At 49.2% G+C, this 17,282-nt stretch overlaps 1 protein-coding gene across 8 annotated transcripts in view; it reads left to right on the plus strand.

The window, feature by feature from the left end:
• DTNB (dystrobrevin beta) overlaps positions 1–17,282 on the plus strand; it is a 230,043-nt gene that overhangs the window by 135,644 nt on the left and 77,117 nt on the right. The window lies entirely within an intron of this gene.

The following is a 17,282-nucleotide window of genomic DNA, read 5'->3' on the forward strand; positions in this document are numbered from 1 at the left end:
CATGCCCAGCTCCCTCAGCCTCTCCAATATGTTGGAACAGGTTGCCCAGAGAAGCTGTGGCTGCCCCATCCCTGGAGGGGTTCAAGGCCACGTTGGCCAGGGCTTGGAGCAACCTGGGCTGGTGGGAGGTGTCCCTGCCCAGGGCAGGGGGTGGCACTGGGTGGGCTTTAAGGTCCCTTCCCACCCAACTCATTCTATGACTCGATGATTCTGTTCTATGACACATTAGCGTGGCTGGAGAAGCATCTTAACGCCAGTGTCCTCACTCACCTTTTCATTCCGTATTTGCTCTATAAATCCTGCCAAGCCCTTTCCAGCGAGGTGGGCTCACGCCTTCTCGTGAGTTTCTTCAGTGTGTGCTGGGCCAGTGATCTGACCTCGTCATACAGATGTGACCAGATATTTCCCTTTGGTAAAACGTTAATAGAAAATAATTACACTTTTTAAACATTTTTAACTGTCAGTTCCCATTATCTCTGTCAAATGGTATATTTGCATTTCTGCCGTCGCGTGGTTCACTAGAACTATGCTCATTTGAAATGTTAAAGCAATACAGTGCAAACTTTCTGGTTTAGATGGAAAAGGAGGGGATTTCTGTGTAATCTTCATATAAAATTAAAGCTGTTGAGATAGGAAGCACTGAATCCATTTCACTCTGGAAGGTGGTGGAAGAATTTTTACTTATGACTTGACTGGCACAGAGTCCAGTTGGAGGCCTGTAACGAGTGGTGTCCCTCAGGGGTCAATACTTGGTCCAATTTTGTTCAATATATTCATTAATGACCTAGATGAGGGGACAGAGTGTATCCTCAGCAAGTTTGCTGATGATACCAAGCTGGGAGGGGTGGCCGACACTCCAGAGGGCCGTGCTGCCATCCAGCGTGACCTGGACAGGCTGGAGAGCTGGGCAGAGAAGAACCTAATGAGGTTCAACAAAAGCAAGTGTAGGGTCCTGCACCTGGGAAGGAAGAATGCCAAACACCAGTATAGGTTAGGGGCGGACATGCTGGGAAGCAGCTCTGAGGAGAAGGACCTGGGGGTCCTGGTAGACAGCAAACTATCCATGAGCCAGCAGTGTGCCCTTGTCGCCAAGAAGGCCAATGGCATCCTGGGCTGCATAGGGAAGACTGTGGCCAGTAGGTCGAGGGAGGTCATTCTTCCCCTCTACTCTGCACTGGTGAGGCCACAACTGGAGTACTGTGTCCAGTTCTGGGCTCCCCAGTTCAAGAGGGACAGGGAACTACTGGAGCGAGTCCAGCGAAGGGCAACCAAGATGATTATGGGACTGGAGCACCTCCCTTATGAGGAAAGGCTGAAAGAGCTGGGACTCTTTAGCCTGGAGAAGAGAAGGTTGAGGGGGGACCTGATTAATGTTTACAAGTACCTAAAGGGTGGGTTTAAGGAGGACGGAGCCAGGCTCTTTTCAATGGTTCCCAGCGACAGGACAAGGGGCAATGGGCACAAGCTGGAACATAGGAAGTTCCGTTCAAATACACGGAAAAACTTCTTTACAGTGAGGGTGACAGAGCACTGGAACAGGCTGCCCAGGGAGGGTGTGGAGTCCCCTTCTCTGGAGACTTTCAAGACCCGCCTGGATGCAGCCCTGAGGGATGTGCTTTAGGCAACCCTGCTCTAGCAGGGGAGTTGGACTAGATGATCTCTAGAGGTCCCTTCCAACTCTGAAGATTCCGTGATTCCGTGATTCCGTGACTTTTTCTGGTAGTAAGGAAGAAGTATCATGAAAACTAAAGAGTCGCAGTGTTGGTTCTGAAAGAACCTGATAATGTAAAAATCTGTGAATCACCTCAACCTGTTTGTGTGTACTTGTGCTTCTGAAGGAGGCCAAAAATCACTTATTTGGATTTAAAGAAAGCAGCATTTAGAGTTTATGGAGACTTTTCAAAGACCTTTGACAAATTACTGCTTTTTTTTCCCTCCAAATAAGTTACATCTTAGGGTAGATGTCAAAGTGCTGCCAGGTGAAGCGTGGTAGGGAAAGGATGGAAGCGTGATGGTGTGTTTCCATTGCCACCGACGCTGAAAGGGGTATGTTTGCCATATTCTGAAGGAGTCTGAGTTTAAAGGCCCTTTTCCAAATGCTCTGCTTTATGGCAGCTTCTAATTCCTTCTTGCCAAGAGGAGGTCCCCCTTCCCTCGCCAGTGCTTTGTGTGACCAGGGGCCAAGGTGGCCAGTTGTCCCACGGAGCTCTGGGACAGCGTGCCGTGGCTGTGTGGCTCAATGGTGAGGATTCTCTGGCTATGGGAAACCAAACAGCTGAGATTTGTCAGCCATAGTCCTTTTTTATTTGATAGTCTTCTTACAATATTAAAACAGAGAGATGGGAGTAAATTAGAGGCTCGGGAATTCAAAACAAAACAAAGGAAAAAAGGACCATTTTTTTCTTCCCATATGGAATTAAAATGAGGAATATCCAATCACAACCCCAATATAATGAACATCTCGGAGATCCGGTAGGACAAAGATGCTCACAGAGTGCATGGCGGTGAGTTTGTGGCAGGGATGTGGTAGGATGCGCGGGCAAGGCAGTGGCATTGTAGATAAAGGAAATACACGGTGTAGCCACTTAAAAACACCCCAGAAAAGGAGAACAACTGCGGAGTCCTTGTGGGTTGAAATTCTAAATTGTTAATAATGGAAAAGAAATACTGACCCAAGGATTAGATGATGGTAGTGATCAGGGAAGCTTAGGAAGAGTGGGCTTGATGAATGGACAGTAAGGTGGCTAGACTGGTTGAAAGACAGAGCTCAGAGGGTGGTGATTAGGGGCACAGAGTCTAGTTGGAGGTCAGTGACGAGTGGTGCTCCCCAGGGGTCAGTACTGGGCCCAGTCCTCTTCAATATATTCATCAATGACCTGGATGAGGGGACAGAGTGCACCCTCAGCGAGTTTGCCAATGACACAAAGCTGGGGGGGGTGGCTGACACACCAAGAGGCCATGCCGCCATCCAGAGAGACTTGGACAGGTTGGAGAGTTGGGCAGAGAGGAACCTTATGAAATTCAACAAGGGCGAGTGTAGGGTGCTGCACCTGGGGAGGAATAACCCCCTGCACAAGGACAGGTTGGGGGTCACCTGCTGGAGAGCAGCTCGGTGGAAAGAGACCTGGGAGTCCTGGGGGACAACAGGATGCCCATGAGCCAGCAATGTGCCCTTGTGGCCAAGAAGGCCAATGGCATCCTGGGGGGCAGCAAGAAGAGTGTGGCCAGCAGGTGGAGGGAGGTCATCCTCCCCCTCTGCTCTGCCCTGGGGAGGCCACAGCTGGAGCACTGGGGCCAGTTCTGGGCTCCCCGGTTCCAGAAGGACAGGGAACTGCTGGGGAGGGGACAGCAAAGGGCTACCGAGATGCTGAGGGGACTGGAACATCTCTCTGATGAAGAAAGGCTGAGGGATTTGGGTCTTTTCAGTCTGGAAAAAAGACGACTGAGGGGGGACCTTATCAACACTTATAAATACTGAAAGGGGGGGTGTCAGGAGGATGGGGCCAGGCTCTTCTCAGTGGTGCCCGGGGACAGGACAAGGGGTAACGGGCACAAACTTGACCATGGGAAGTTCCATCTCAATACGAGGAGGAACTTCTTTGCTGTGAGGGTGGCAGAGCCCTGGCACAGGCTGCCCCGAGAGGTGGGGGAGTCTCCGTCTCTGGAGACATTCCAACCCCCCCTGGACGCGTTCCTGTGCCACCTGCTCTGGGTGACCCTGCTGTGGCCGGGGGTTGGACGGGATGATCTCCAGAGGTCCCTGCCAACCCTATGGTTCTGTCATTCTATGATTCGATGAATGTTAAGTGAGGTAAGACGAGCCATGAATTTGGGACAGGGAAGGGACAGTGGGAGATTCCAGGTACCCACATAGAGACCAAACCAGTGCCCCTTCAGAGGGAGGTGCAGAGTGGCTTCGGAATGCAATAAATAATGCTTCCTTGAACAGCTAGTCATAGAATCCACAAAGAGGTGCCCTTCTGGATTTGGTCCTGGACGGTGCACAAGGACGAGTTCCAGCTGTGCTCACACGGCAGTGACTGTCATGCACTGAGGTTTGGCGGCAGGAGAGAGCGCGCCAAGCAAATCCTGTATGTGGGTATTCAGTTTCCAGAAAAGGAACTATGTAAAAATGAAACAATTAGAAAAAATCCTGAAAGGATCAGTCGAAAGAGCAGGAAGTCTGTAAGCTGCCTGGAGGCTGTTAAAAATCCTCTATTAGAAGCTTAGGAAATCTGTGTGTCAAAATTCAAAAAGAAAACAGAACCGTACAAACAAGCTCTCTTCACGGGTCAGTAAGAAAGCTAAGGAGGATGTCCCGAGGAAAGGGTGGCATTAAAGAAGTGCAGAGCTTGCCCAGATGGAAAGAAAAGGAAAGCCTATAAACATGTCGGGTTAAATGTTAACAGGAAATTCAGAAATGGGAAAAGAATTTGAAGAGCACTTCACAAACTTCACGATGTTGAAGTCCATAGTTAAAAGATTTGCAATACCATCCAAATCAGGAATGTAACTAGGGAATCAATAAGACTTTTGGATGGCCGAGATGTACAACAGAGCCGTCAGGAGTGAAAAAACCATAGCAAAGCCCAGCGAGTTGTTTGTGTCAGTCTTTACTGCTGAAGGTGCGTCACGTAACATCGTCTTCAGAGCAGGTAAGTTGGGGGAGTCAGATCAGTTCAAAATAAATACACAGGGACTTTTGGAGCAGGTAAGAGGTAAGTCAGTAAGTCACTGCAGCTGTGCAGCATTAACCTGAGAGTCCTTGACGGGCTGGAGAAACGAGCTGACAACTGTCACAGAATCACGGAATGGTTTGAGTTGGAAGGGACATTAAAGACCATCTGATTCCACCCCCTGCCATGGGCAGGGACACCTCCCGCCAGAAGAACTATAAAGAAGTTCAACACAGCCCAATGCCAGTCCTGCGTCTGGGACAGGGTAACACCACGCACCAGTGCAGGCTGGGTGCCCACGGGCTAGAAGGAGCTTTGCAGAAGAGGACCTGGGCATCCTGGTGGACAGCCGGAGTCAGGAGCGTGCCCTTGGAGAAAGGCAACCCACTCCAGGCGAGGGTGCAGCCAGGAGAGCGAGGGTCACTGGCCGAGGGGAGTGACTTTCCCCACTCTCTTCAGAGCTGGTGGGGCCACATCAGCAGCACTGTGTCTGGTTTGGGGCAAGAAAGACGTGGCCACGTTGGAGCAAGCCCAGGGGAGACCAGCGGGATGGCTGGTGGCTGTAGTACGTGACAGACGAGGAGAGGCTGAGAGCTGGGTATGGTCGGGATGGAGAGGAGAAAGCAACGGGGGATCTCACTGCTGGCCGCAGCTGCCTGGTGAGCCAGGCATATGGGGGCCTGTCGGCCAGCCAAGGTCAACCCACCACAGAGGTGCACAGTGAAAGGCCCAGAAGCAACAAACAGAAGTTGCAAGAAGGGAAATTCCAACTATATATTAAGAAAACTTTTTTTCACCATTCTAATGGTCAAATATTGTTGCGCAAGAGGTTGTCCAGAGGGGAACTGGGATCATCCTCCTTGGAGACGTCCAGAGCGCAACTAGACACATTCTTGGGCAACGTGCTGTGCATTGGCCCTGCCTGGAGCAGCGCACGGACTAGAAACCTCCAGAGGTTCCTTCCCTTTTCTATTAATCTGGACCGTAATGAAAGTGGAGGATGGGAACAAACGACAGTAAAGGAGGAATGGAATATTTGTCAATGAAGGTTTTAAAACCAAGATAAACCAATATCTGCTGGGAATACTTGAGAAAGGCTGATGTGGACAAAATTATTTCCTGATATCCTCTCCAGCCCTGCTTCTCAGGTGTAATACGCTTCATGTTTTAACATGCTCTAACTGCTAGAAATGAAGAGGATCCCAGACGCAGAATGTTCGTACTAAACCAGCCTGATGCAAAGTTTCTTACTGTTTCCTTTGAAGTAGTTGGCAGTGGTCGCTGCTGGAAATTGTACATGGGATTATGTGGCAGAGGATCTGACTCAGCCCCTCGGTTTCTGCTTTTTCTCAAATTAGGTAAAATGTTAGAACTGCCTTCTGCAGGCTTGGTGCTGTAATAAATGTCACTCGCCATATGAATGCAAATACATTCCGTTAACATTTTTAGGGGAAGTGCCTTCGCTGGAAGTCTTACTGGGACAAAATAATTTGAGGCAGATCTCAGAGTTAATTCTTGAAATCCAAGTCTGTTTCTTCTTAAAGAAGAAAAAGAAATGGGGAGGGAGGAGAAGAAAGGAGAACGGCTCGTTTGTCACCCGATCCCTGCGAGCTGCTCCGTGGAGCGAGGCTGATGGATGCAACCGGCGCAATTACGCACTGCGAGACCCCAGCTCTGACTGGGCTACTCTTGTTTTCTTCGAGCCAGTCTTCAGAAGACAAAATCCCTTCTGTTGAACGTACATCGCTCAGGGCAATGCTTGGCCTGCCAGTTCGGGCACAGCGGAGTGCTGCGCGTTGAAGTAGCCGTTGGCTGGCTCCACTAGCCCGGTTAGCGAGAGAGCAAAAGAGGGAAAAGGTGACTGGATGAGTAAAGTGAAGAAATTAATGGAAGGCAAGCCAAACTTCGTGTAAATCACAACTTCCAAGATCACAGCTTCATCTGTTTGTCTCCCCCTGCTGATCTGTTCAGATTATCAGTCTGAGGTAAGAAAAACATCCGGCATTTCCTAGCAAGCGCCATCTTTTTGATACAAGTGGGGCTGAAATTGATCTCCGCTGTCCCCAGCCATTGCCCACTTTCCCCTACAAAATCCCTCCCACGCACGTAGCGGGTCCCCCTCAGTGCTGCCCTACTGCTTGAGCACAGGTAATCCTGCACATGAGGGACTGCACGCTTTTAAGAGAAAGGGTGATTACGTGTATTTTAGGTGAATATACGTGTATACAGCCATGTGTATAAACCAGCCATCGGCCCTCTGGTACCAACATCCTACACAACAGCTCCCTTTCTCCAAGCCAACACCTCCTTCCCCTCCTCTCCCACCTGCTCCACCGCCGCTCTTTTTTTCCCCGTTTTCTGCTGGTAGCAAACTCCCAGACCCCCCTGAATTATTCCTTGGCGTGTTGGTTTGTACAAGCGCAGGTTGGTATCTGGTCTGTGAGCCCCAGACGTTCGTGCTGCTTCCCGATGACTTCTGATGGAGGGCGACCCACCGCGGCGGGCAGCAGGTGGGGCTGGGCAGGAGCTGAGGTCCTCGGGGACCGCGCAGGACTCTGCTGACCTGCGCAGCCTTGCTGCTAGGAAAAGCACGAGCACCTAATAAATATGAGATAATACTCAATTATGGATGAGTGGATAATTAGGTTGAGTTATGTGGATGAGTTACAATAATTAGGTTCTTGCCCACGTTGCTCTTTTTTGAAAACAGTGTGTGGTTGCTCTTCTTCCCTTAACGTTAAGCACTGCTAAAACCTGTCATCATCTCATCTAATTAAAGCTACTGTAGCTACAATCTACATATTACCCCCTTCATGTAACTTTTCTTTTAGGCATTAGGCATTATTTAATAACTATTTTTTTAAATAAAGAAGAGTAAACCAGATTTCCTGTATACAAGTTTGCAGTGCAAACCTGCACCTTGGTTCTTGGATCATTTCTTCTTCTCCTGGATGTACCAGTTACATGAACTTCTTTTTGTTATTTGTTTCCTCTTCTTTTTTGTCTGTTGATCATAAAGACGACTGTGATACCACAGGGATGGGCAGGTGAAGCACTGGTTCAGACTTCCCATGACACCGTGAGGTCCTTCCACCGAGGATCCTGGAATCTGATGCCCGTGAGACTCAAGCTTTACTGCTCTTTGACAGTTTCTACCAAATCAGGGTGATGGAGGATCACAACTGCTTGAAAACTGGCATTTTTGGGGCTTGATTAAACTGTAGTTAAATCCTCTCCTATCACTGAAAGAAAAAAGTATGCCGTAGGTGAATGCTCCCTGGTACAAATACCAGTCTGACTTGAAGTCCCATCGTGGCACTTTCTCTCAAGTTTAATGGTCCATCCATAGGAAAACTAAATTGCAGTGCTAGCAGGTCTTCCTGATCCGATGTGATATTAAGGATTTTACGTAGATTTTATGATCATCATCTTATGAATTTTCTTACTGAGAAAGGATGGGGCTTGCCATTTGGATGACCTTCTCAGAACTGTTGAGACTTCAGCATTTCTGGGGAGCACCAGGAAAGCAGAAGGCAGTGGCAATTGCATCTTCAGCCCTGTTGGGGAGTTTTCTTAGCTTTTAAACTTTTTTTAACATTTTAACTTTTAAAATATTAGTCCTCAGCTTGAAAAACTTTGGCTTTGGTCTTGCTGCTGTTTGGCGACCCCTGTTACAATTCAGTGTACCGAAAAGTGTTTTTTCTTTTCCCACTCCACCATGCTTCAGAATCCTTTTACCCTGGATAAACTCTATGGGTTGTTTCCGCAGGAATCGGTAATGTTTTGGGGCTTGGTCGTACTGCGTTATTGTCAGAAAACTGGGAGCTGCACCCAGTAGGACCAAGAAGAGTTCTCCACATTGTCTCTATGCCGTAATAGTTCGGACTATTCTCTTCCTGAGATATTTACATCTCACTGAGAAGGAAAGCTACGGAGGACAAAATAATACAAACTCTGTTGATTTTCTCATGCATTTGTGCAAATGGGGGTTGTTGGGGATTTTTTGGTAGTAATTTTGAAGGCCTCACATCTTATGCTGTTGGCTCCCACCAGGTCTTTGCTCCCTGTAGTAAAAAGCCTTTGCGAGAGTTGCGTAGAAGGGGGCCGTGTCCCCGGTGCTCAGTGCTGCTGAGCAGGAAGGGACCTGGAGCTGCTGGGCTTTTTAAAGAAAGGAATTACAGTAATAAATCTTGGGAGACACAAGTCATTCATACCTGTCCAGTAAGACGGAGTGCAAATGTAAGAGTGCTGATGAGTAAATGACTGGTTTGGGTTGTGTTTTTCTCTGTTAAGCGCAGAGGTTTTAAGAACCACGTCTAACTTCACAGAGAGGACAGGTACCCCTCGTCGAGGTAAATAGCAGCATGCAAATGCTCTAATGAGGTCTGCCTCCCTGGATTTACGAGGACAATAGCATTCGCCATCGCAATCCTATACCATGTACCTAAAACTCTTCCAAAGGCGATGGCCGTAAGAATTTGGTGTTAATAAAATGCTGGGCAGAAATGAGGGCGGCGACTACAGTTAGATTTCCTTCCCTGTGTTCCACAGGAGTTCATTCCCTGAAGAAGCATGGGCTGTCCTACCAATGTCCAACCAGAAGCCCAGCATGGTAGTTACACATTTGAATGATTCCTCATGCTTTATCTTCTAATAGCTTATTTAGAAGATGCATTTGAAATATTCGCTTCCACAAGAGGTAATGCGATAGAGTCATCAAATCACAGAGTGGTTTGGGTGGGAAGGGACCTTAAAGCCCACCCAGTGCCACCCCCTGCCCTGGGCAGGGACACCTCCTACCAGCCCAGGTCGCTCCGAGCCCCGTCCAACCTGGCCTTGAACCCCTCCAGGGATGGGGCAGCCACAACTCGTATGAATTTAATTTAAAACCCTTAGATAATAACAGGTCGCACACCGTGTCCACCAGCTTCTCAGTCATTCTTCAGAATCCTTTTACCCCGGGTGATACTTCCCCTCGCCCATGAAATCTGATGACTTCAGAAGAGGGCATCCTGAGACGGCTGCAAAGGATGATCCAGGGCTCGTTAAAACCGTCTGCTCCATAAAACAGCCTGCAGTCATCTAGGCTTGAGAAAGGTAGTGACAAACATTTCCAAACCCAAGTGTCCATTGTAAACTCTTCCATTACGACGTCGTATTTTTGTAGAGGCTGCAGCAAGGTGCTTGTCTGTCACAGAGGAAATAGGTACATCTCAGGGGCAGGTTGTAAAGGAACTTGGGGGATTATTGATCAACGATCGATCACGGAGAGATTAAGGCTACTGATCCTGCGGGAAACGTAACTGATAAGAAATTTTTGGTTACTTAAATGACTTCCCACTTGTGAGAGGAAGTGAATACAGGTGCCCGGCACACTGGATGCGTGGGGCTCAGGTGTGGTTTTGTGGGTAGAATGGCAGATTTTGTACAAATGCTGCACAGTCGTGCTGCGTAAGACTACCAGGCTCTTGTAGTTGGAGAAAAAAAAACAGTGGGAAATAAATGCAACGCTTGAGCTATGGGAAAAACCACCCGAAAATGCAACATAAACAGCAAGATTTCTTCCCATCAACGAGAGAACTCAAAAAGAAAAAAATCTGAGTTCTTGCCTAATCTTAGTTCTTTGTTACTCAGAATGTGACGGTCAGTGACTTCACTAGTTTCTATGAAATAATGTGGGTTTTCTCACAGGTCTTTAGAGGTTTATAAAGCAACGTGAATGAAGTGCAGTAACGAGAATGATAAAAGGGAAAAAAGGAAGAATGATAGAGAAAATCTAATCAAAGAGCTTGAGACGCGAGGGGAGCAGAAAGTCAGATTTTTCAGGCTTTAAAGGATAGAGGAAAAAATGACTTGAATCAGAACAGAAGAGGTGGGAAGTTGTTGATTCAAATAACTGTATTTAGTTCACAAGCCTGAAAATAGTGAAGATCTCTGATACTTTAGATTTGATAGAAATATGAGTTACGGGATGTTCTGGGGTATTTAGAGGAAAGATTACTTTTTTTTTTAGAGAGGAGGAGGAGGAGGAGGAGGAAGAGGAGTTTTTTGATGATGATGACGACAATGATGGTGATAATGATGATGATGATGGGGAAAAACATTCTGAGACATTGCAATTTGCCGTAGTGCAGGAAACAATGCTTGGTTTCAGCTATGGAACCAGAAGATGACGTGTTTCCAAACTAGGTGTAAATAGAGAGAAGAACGCAACCGAGCTTTGCTTCTCGATTAAAGGAGGGTTTTCTCTCACATTCTTTGAAAGGGAACAGTGACCCGTGAGGAATCCCCAGAGGCTGGAAATGGCCACGCAACCAACATTGCTCTCTGCAGTATGAAAATTAAAGCTGGCCATCGCTTTTGGATCATGCACCTTATCTCTTTGCAATTAATAGGTCGGTATCAATGTGAACACCCTACACGCAGCATTATCCAAGCTGGATTGCCCTGAGGGTTTAGTGGCTTCCCTGGTTCTGGATAACGATGGTCCAGCTGGGACCTGCCTACAGGCGTTGTCCCGTGCGGGTCAGCTCAGCTCTGCCCGAGCCGCGCTGGGGCAGATGCTTATCCAAATTATTTTTAAAAACCTCAGTGGATGGAGCCCACTCCAGCTGGAGACCGTCGAGGCAATTTGTTCCAATATGTAAATTAATCTACCGGTAAGAAGTTCTCCCTGAATCCTGACATAATTCTTCCTCGCTTGGTTTGAGCCCACCACTCATTCTCCTGTCTCAGGGGTTACGGAGAGTAATGTATTACTTTCCTCTTAGCGACAAGCGTTGTATATTTGAAGTTTCTTGTGTTATCTCCTCTCATTCTTTTATCCCCTTCGTTCTCTTGGTCTTTCCTCATTGTCATGATGTACAGACCCCTGATCGTTCTTCTTCACCCTCTTTCTCCAGTTGACCCTTAGCGTTTTAGCTTTTTTGTAGCTGGAAGCCGCGATTCACCGGGGTGGGAGAGCAGGGGTGAGTCAGGCGCTGCAGCACGTACCCTGCTCCAGCCAACGCGCCCCGGGCTCTGCAGCGCCCTGGGGTCGTGGCCTCGCGCCCGGCTTGGGGGCTCGACTCAGCAGCAAACCCGCTTTGTGCAGAAACGCTGTCTCGTCCCTTGGGTGTCGATGCAGTTCACATCTCAAAAGTAAATAGAGATGTGTAAAATCTGTAAAATGTAAAAAAAAAAAGAGTAAATAGAGAAAAAAATAAAGAGAAGTTTCCACTTGTCTTATTAGAATACAACCTATTTTTTTCCAAACCATTTCTCCAATTCATCAAATAACTTTATATTTTAGCATATTTTTTATTTTCTATTTTATTTTGTCCTGTAAAGCAGTGGGAGCTCACCACTGTGTGCTCTGCAGATGTAAGAAGCCAACGCTTTAGTCCGTCTTCCATGATATTAATGAAAATACTGAATGGTACTAAATCGAAAAGAAAAGCTGTAAAACCCCACAAGGGGATGTCAAAAGCATTGCTGAGGTGAAAGTGTATTGTGTTAATAGTTTCTCTCCTATACACAGGATTTGGTTTTTTACTGTGGAAGGAAAGTGGTTTGCTTTGGCGTGATTTGATCTTAAAAACTCCATGTAGACTATTAGCCTGTCTTCAAAGTCTTTACAAGTGGCTTTATTCTGTGGTTTTTTCCCCACGAACAGAGGTTAAGCCGACTGGTCTGTAGCTGTTAATTCCTCCTTACATTGCTTGGAACGTCAGCGGTGTGGATGGCCTCTTCTAGCATGTGGAGTGTCCCCTTATGAAACTTAGTGCTCCCAGAGATGACCACGAAGGCTCTGAGGTTGCCTCAGGTTTATTGACATACCAAGATCTCAGTGCTCTGGTGAATTTCCTCGTGCCCCGGCTGCTCGAAGCATCTGTCTGGGCTGTCTTCGGTCCGTTTTCTCTATTCTAATCTGGGTTTTTACCCTGAGGCTGTAAATCCCATGTCCTGGGCGGTTGATGTTTTTTCATATCAGACCGTCGTTGGATGTTTTTTAATAAAACCTGACCCAGAGAGCACGGACCAGCATCCCAGCGCTGCCTCCCAACCAGCACTGTGTCTCGCCCCGCTGGCAGGACGGAGGGAGCCGCTGCCTCCCCCGATGCCTCTCTGGGGGCAGTGGGGCACAGGAGCTGTCTCTTCTCACCCGTTCAAGGTCAGATATATCCAGAACTGGTGTCAGGTATTTTCTGGACAAGCGGTAGCAATTAGACACGTACCCCTGGGGTATTTCCGGCAGGCTCGGTGCTGTCTGACGTGACTTTCTGACACGCTTTGGGACATGCAAGAGTTTAGACACCTCTCCTGAGTCCACATCGCGGTGTAGATCAGGTGAGAGATAAGTGCTGTATCTCAATAACTGAGTGTACGGGAGACACGTAGGCTTTGTGTGTAGCAGTCATTAAAAACTCCTGGCACCCACATCTATAATCTTGAGCGCTCCGGAAGAGTGCAGCTGCGTACAAAGCACCTGCTGCAGATAGTTTGGGTAAATCCCAAACCGCGCTGAGAATTGCTCGAGAGCGCTTGTTAGTCTGGGCTAAAAATAAGGCAGGGGCCGTACTGAATATCTAACAATACGGGCGATCAAATTCCAGTGCCTCTGCCTGGTGCTTTTTGCCTCGCCAGGACAGGCATCCCCGTCGCAGTCTCTCAGGGGGAGCATCGGGTGCCTTTTAAGTTTAAGAACCTGCAAGGTTTACATGTTGGTGGAGAATCAGCAGCCTGAATTTTTTTTTTCTGGGCTTGTTTAGCCTTGAGAAGATTTTTGGGGGTCTTTTTGTATATATGATGGTGGGAAGTAAGATGATGGAGCCAGACTCTCGTCAGTGGCGTCCTATGAAAGGACAAGAGGCAATGGGCACTAGCTCACTTCCATTGAAACGGAAGAAGAAGCTTTCTTACGGTGTAAGGGCTCAAGCACTGGGACAGGTCATCCCAGCAGGTTGTGGAGTCTTCATCCTTGGAGCTATTCAAAACTCAGCTAGACAATGTCCTGAGCAGCCCACTGTAGCTGACATTGCTTTGAGCAGGGGTTTTGGATTAGACCATCTCAAAAGGTCCTTTCCAACCCCGATAACTCTGATTCTGAGTTACCATAAAAAATTAAATGGGTTCTCAGAAGCAGTAGAACAAATAAGAGAACATTGAATTGTCGTACAAAATAGCCACTGTACAGTTTCCAAAAGACCTCTTGCTAGTGATGCTTCAAGGCGAGCAGCATGAGGGATGTGCCTCCTCTAAGTTCTCTGCAGTGTCATCTTTGCTCCTCGAGGACTCAAGTACTTTGGGTCATGAGGGTGATTCAGGCTTTGGACAGGATTTCGGAAGAAAAGGATTAAGGACAAGGTTGTGTTTTTATAGGCACAGTCCTACTTTGTAGCAGAACAAAGGTTCATGTGCTTCACATGGAGCCCCAGAGCCTCAGGAAGCTCCTGAGGCTGCGGGTGAAACCCGTCACCTGCACTTGTCCTTGTAGTTGGTTGTACCAGGATGCAGGGAGAGACCATGGGACCTCAGCTTTGTGATGCACTGTTCTGGGGGACCAGTAGGTTCTGTCAGTGTTATCTACACTGAAACTGTCCGGGTCACCCCAAGATGGAAAGAGTGGTGGCAGTGCTGCATCTACCCCAAACGTCGAGATGAGATGAGATGAGATGAGATGAGATGAGATCCTACACTTGGGTCGGGACAATCCTCGTTATCAATACAGGCTGGGGCATGATGTGACAGACAGCAGCCCTGTGGAAAAGGACTTGGGGGTACTGGTGGATGAAAAGCTGGACATGCGACAACAGTGTGCACTTGCAGCCCAGAAGGCCAGTCGCATCCTGGGCTGCATCAAAAGAATCGTGGCCAGCAGATCCAGAGAGGGGATTCTGCCCCTCTGCTCTGCTCTGGTGAGACCCCACCTGGAGCACTGTGTTCAGCTCTGGAGCCCTCGGCACAAGAAGGACATGGACCTGTTGGAGCGGGGCCAGAGGAGGGCACAAAGATAATCAAAGGGCTGGAGCACCTCTCCTGTGAAGACAGGCTGAGAGAGTTGGGGTTGTTCAGCCTGGAGAAGAGAAGGCTCCGGGGAGACCTTAGAGCCCCTTCCGGTCCCTGAAGGGGGCCTACAGAAAGGATGGGGAGGGGCTGTTTGCAAGGGTACGTAGCGATAGGACGAGGGGCGATGGTTTAAACTAGAGCAGGGCAGGGTTAGATCAGACGTTAGGAAGAAGTTCTTCACAATGAGGGTGGTGAGACACTGGCCCAGGTTGCCCAGAGAGGGGGTGGAGGCCCCATCCCTGGAGACATCCAAGGCCAGGCTGGATGAGGCTCTGAGCAACCTGATCTAGTTGTGGATGTCTCTGCTCACTGCAGGGGGGTTGGATGAGATGGCCTTTGGAGGTCCCTTCCAACCAACACATTCTATCATTCGGTGATTCGATGAGGTGAGATGAGATGTGAGCTGGGGTTTTGCGCCGGCTGTATCAGCAGGTCCATCCCAGCTCCTCGCCCACACCAGCCCCGTTCCTCGGTGTGAGAGCAGAGCCCACCCTGCGCCGTCAGCTCCTCCCCACTGCCTGGGCGAAGAGGGGGTTTTTCTGACCCTGCTGCAACAAACAGTGTTTCTGCACTTCAGTTTCTGGGTTGATTTATTTTTATTTTTCACACTGTTCATTTTAACTCCCAAGCTTTTTTGTTTCTTCTTGCCTGGGACCTGCCTTGCCAACCCGTTTTCACACAGGCCGTTTCCACGTCATTAGGAGACTCCTGCAGTGGCTGTCGGGTCACCTGGGAGGACACGGAAGACCAGCTTGTAGGTGTGTCATTCAAGCAAGGCTCATTTGCCACGTGCAAACCCTCCCACCACGTGGGTTTTGCCCAGAGAAGAGAAGTGCTGTCTGCACTTCAGGCCTAATTCCAGTCCGTGTTGGCTCTAGATACCCACAGCGAAACAAAACTGAAGCCCTAGCAGTGTCTGTCCCCATCGTCCTGGAGCTGTCACTCTCCAGCCTGTCTCCAGGAGCGCTGGTGGACACCAAGCTCTTCTCTCCAGCTTCTGTTTTTCTACCCAGATGGTTTCCAAAAATGGTTGTGAAAGTCTCTGCTCAAACCAGGATCCCAGTCTGAGGTCCTTCTGAAAATGTTGCGGTAAAAATCTGTGCAATCTTGAGATCAGATGAAAACAGAAGGCAGAAGCAGAGCGCCGAAGTTCAGCGCTGTTGACAAAGCCCCAGAGATGCGCCGGCTGGGCGGTACGTTGGTATCTGCGCTCATCCTTCAGGCGCCAGCAGTGAGGGGACTCTGCCAGGCTCCCTTGGCCCGCGTTTGGGCTGTTCTGCCACATCAGCCCCTCAGAGTCTCCCCTGGAGCCAGAGTCCTGCCCAGTCTGCACTCCCGGAGAAACACCGGCGCTTGTGAACGAAACAAGGAGTCCTAGCTCTGATCTGCCACCAACACGACGAGCCAAGAGTCGGGACCCCGTCTGGTCCCACAGCACGGCCAGTGTCGGGTGGGATGGCTCTGCTCTCCTAGGGCTGCCGTGTTTGTGGCATCTCCTCCACGAGCACCATCCTGGGGGTGCTCACACCCCATTTCCCAAGGACACGGCGGGAGGCAGAGGCACCGTGGCCTTAATCATCTGCGCCAACAGTGTGAGCTCACCCCCTCTGCACAGGACCCAGAGACCCCCAGAATAAGGAAATCGGATCCGGGGACTGGAGCATCTCACACGTGAGGCAAGGCTGAGAGAGCTCAGCTGGAGCAGAGCAGGCTCAGGAGGATCTCATCAACGTCTACAAGCACCTACAGGGATGGTGCACAGAGGACGGAGCCAGGCTCTTCCAGTGGTGCCCAGTGCCAGCAGCAGAGGCAGTGGGCACAAACTGGACCACAGGAGGTTCCCTCTGAACATCAGGAGACATTTCTCAGTGTGAGGGTGCCCGAGCGCTGGCACAGGTGCCCAGGGAGGTTGTGGAGTCTCCATCCTTGGAGATATTCACAAGTTGTTTGGATGAGGTCCTGGGCACCTGACTCTGGGTGGCCCTGCTGGAGCAGATGTCCTCCAGAGGGCCCTTCCAGCCTCAGCCACTCGGTGATTCTGTGGTGGCCTGGTGTCAGAAGCAGACCCTACGTACCGTCTTGTTCCTCAGGCATTTCTTAGCCAGGGAGACCTCTCCGCGATAAAATCCTCAGCTCTGAGTGGAGAACTTGTGTGTCTGATGGCCAGAAGGATAGCTTTGGGTTGTACTCCATCTCCTAAACAGTGTCTCAGGATTCCACTGGGAAAATGCACTGAGCCAGTAGAAGACCCTGTAATTCTTCTCGCTCTCTCTTTTTGGTCCGTATAATTGGCTTCTCCAGCATCCAGCCCAGCTGCCGGCAGGTTCTCCCAGAGACTGCAAATTCTTGTTTAATTGCCTGGTCCTTTTCTCAGTAGTGGTGGTGGCTGCTGGTGAAAGGTGTGCCAAACACAGGGACCGCAGAGCTCAGGACTCGCCGGGAAAACACATGTATTCAGCAGTCTCCCTCCAAGTGATGCTTTTGAGGGGTTCAGAAGAATTAGGTTTCCCAGAGGCAGTGACCATGCTTAAATCTGATATCTGTGAACAATCCTGTTCG

The sequence above is a fragment of the Rissa tridactyla genome, chromosome 3 (genome assembly GCF_028500815.1).
Source record: "Rissa tridactyla isolate bRisTri1 chromosome 3, bRisTri1.patW.cur.20221130, whole genome shotgun sequence".
NCBI lineage: Eukaryota > Metazoa > Chordata > Aves > Charadriiformes > Laridae > Rissa > Rissa tridactyla.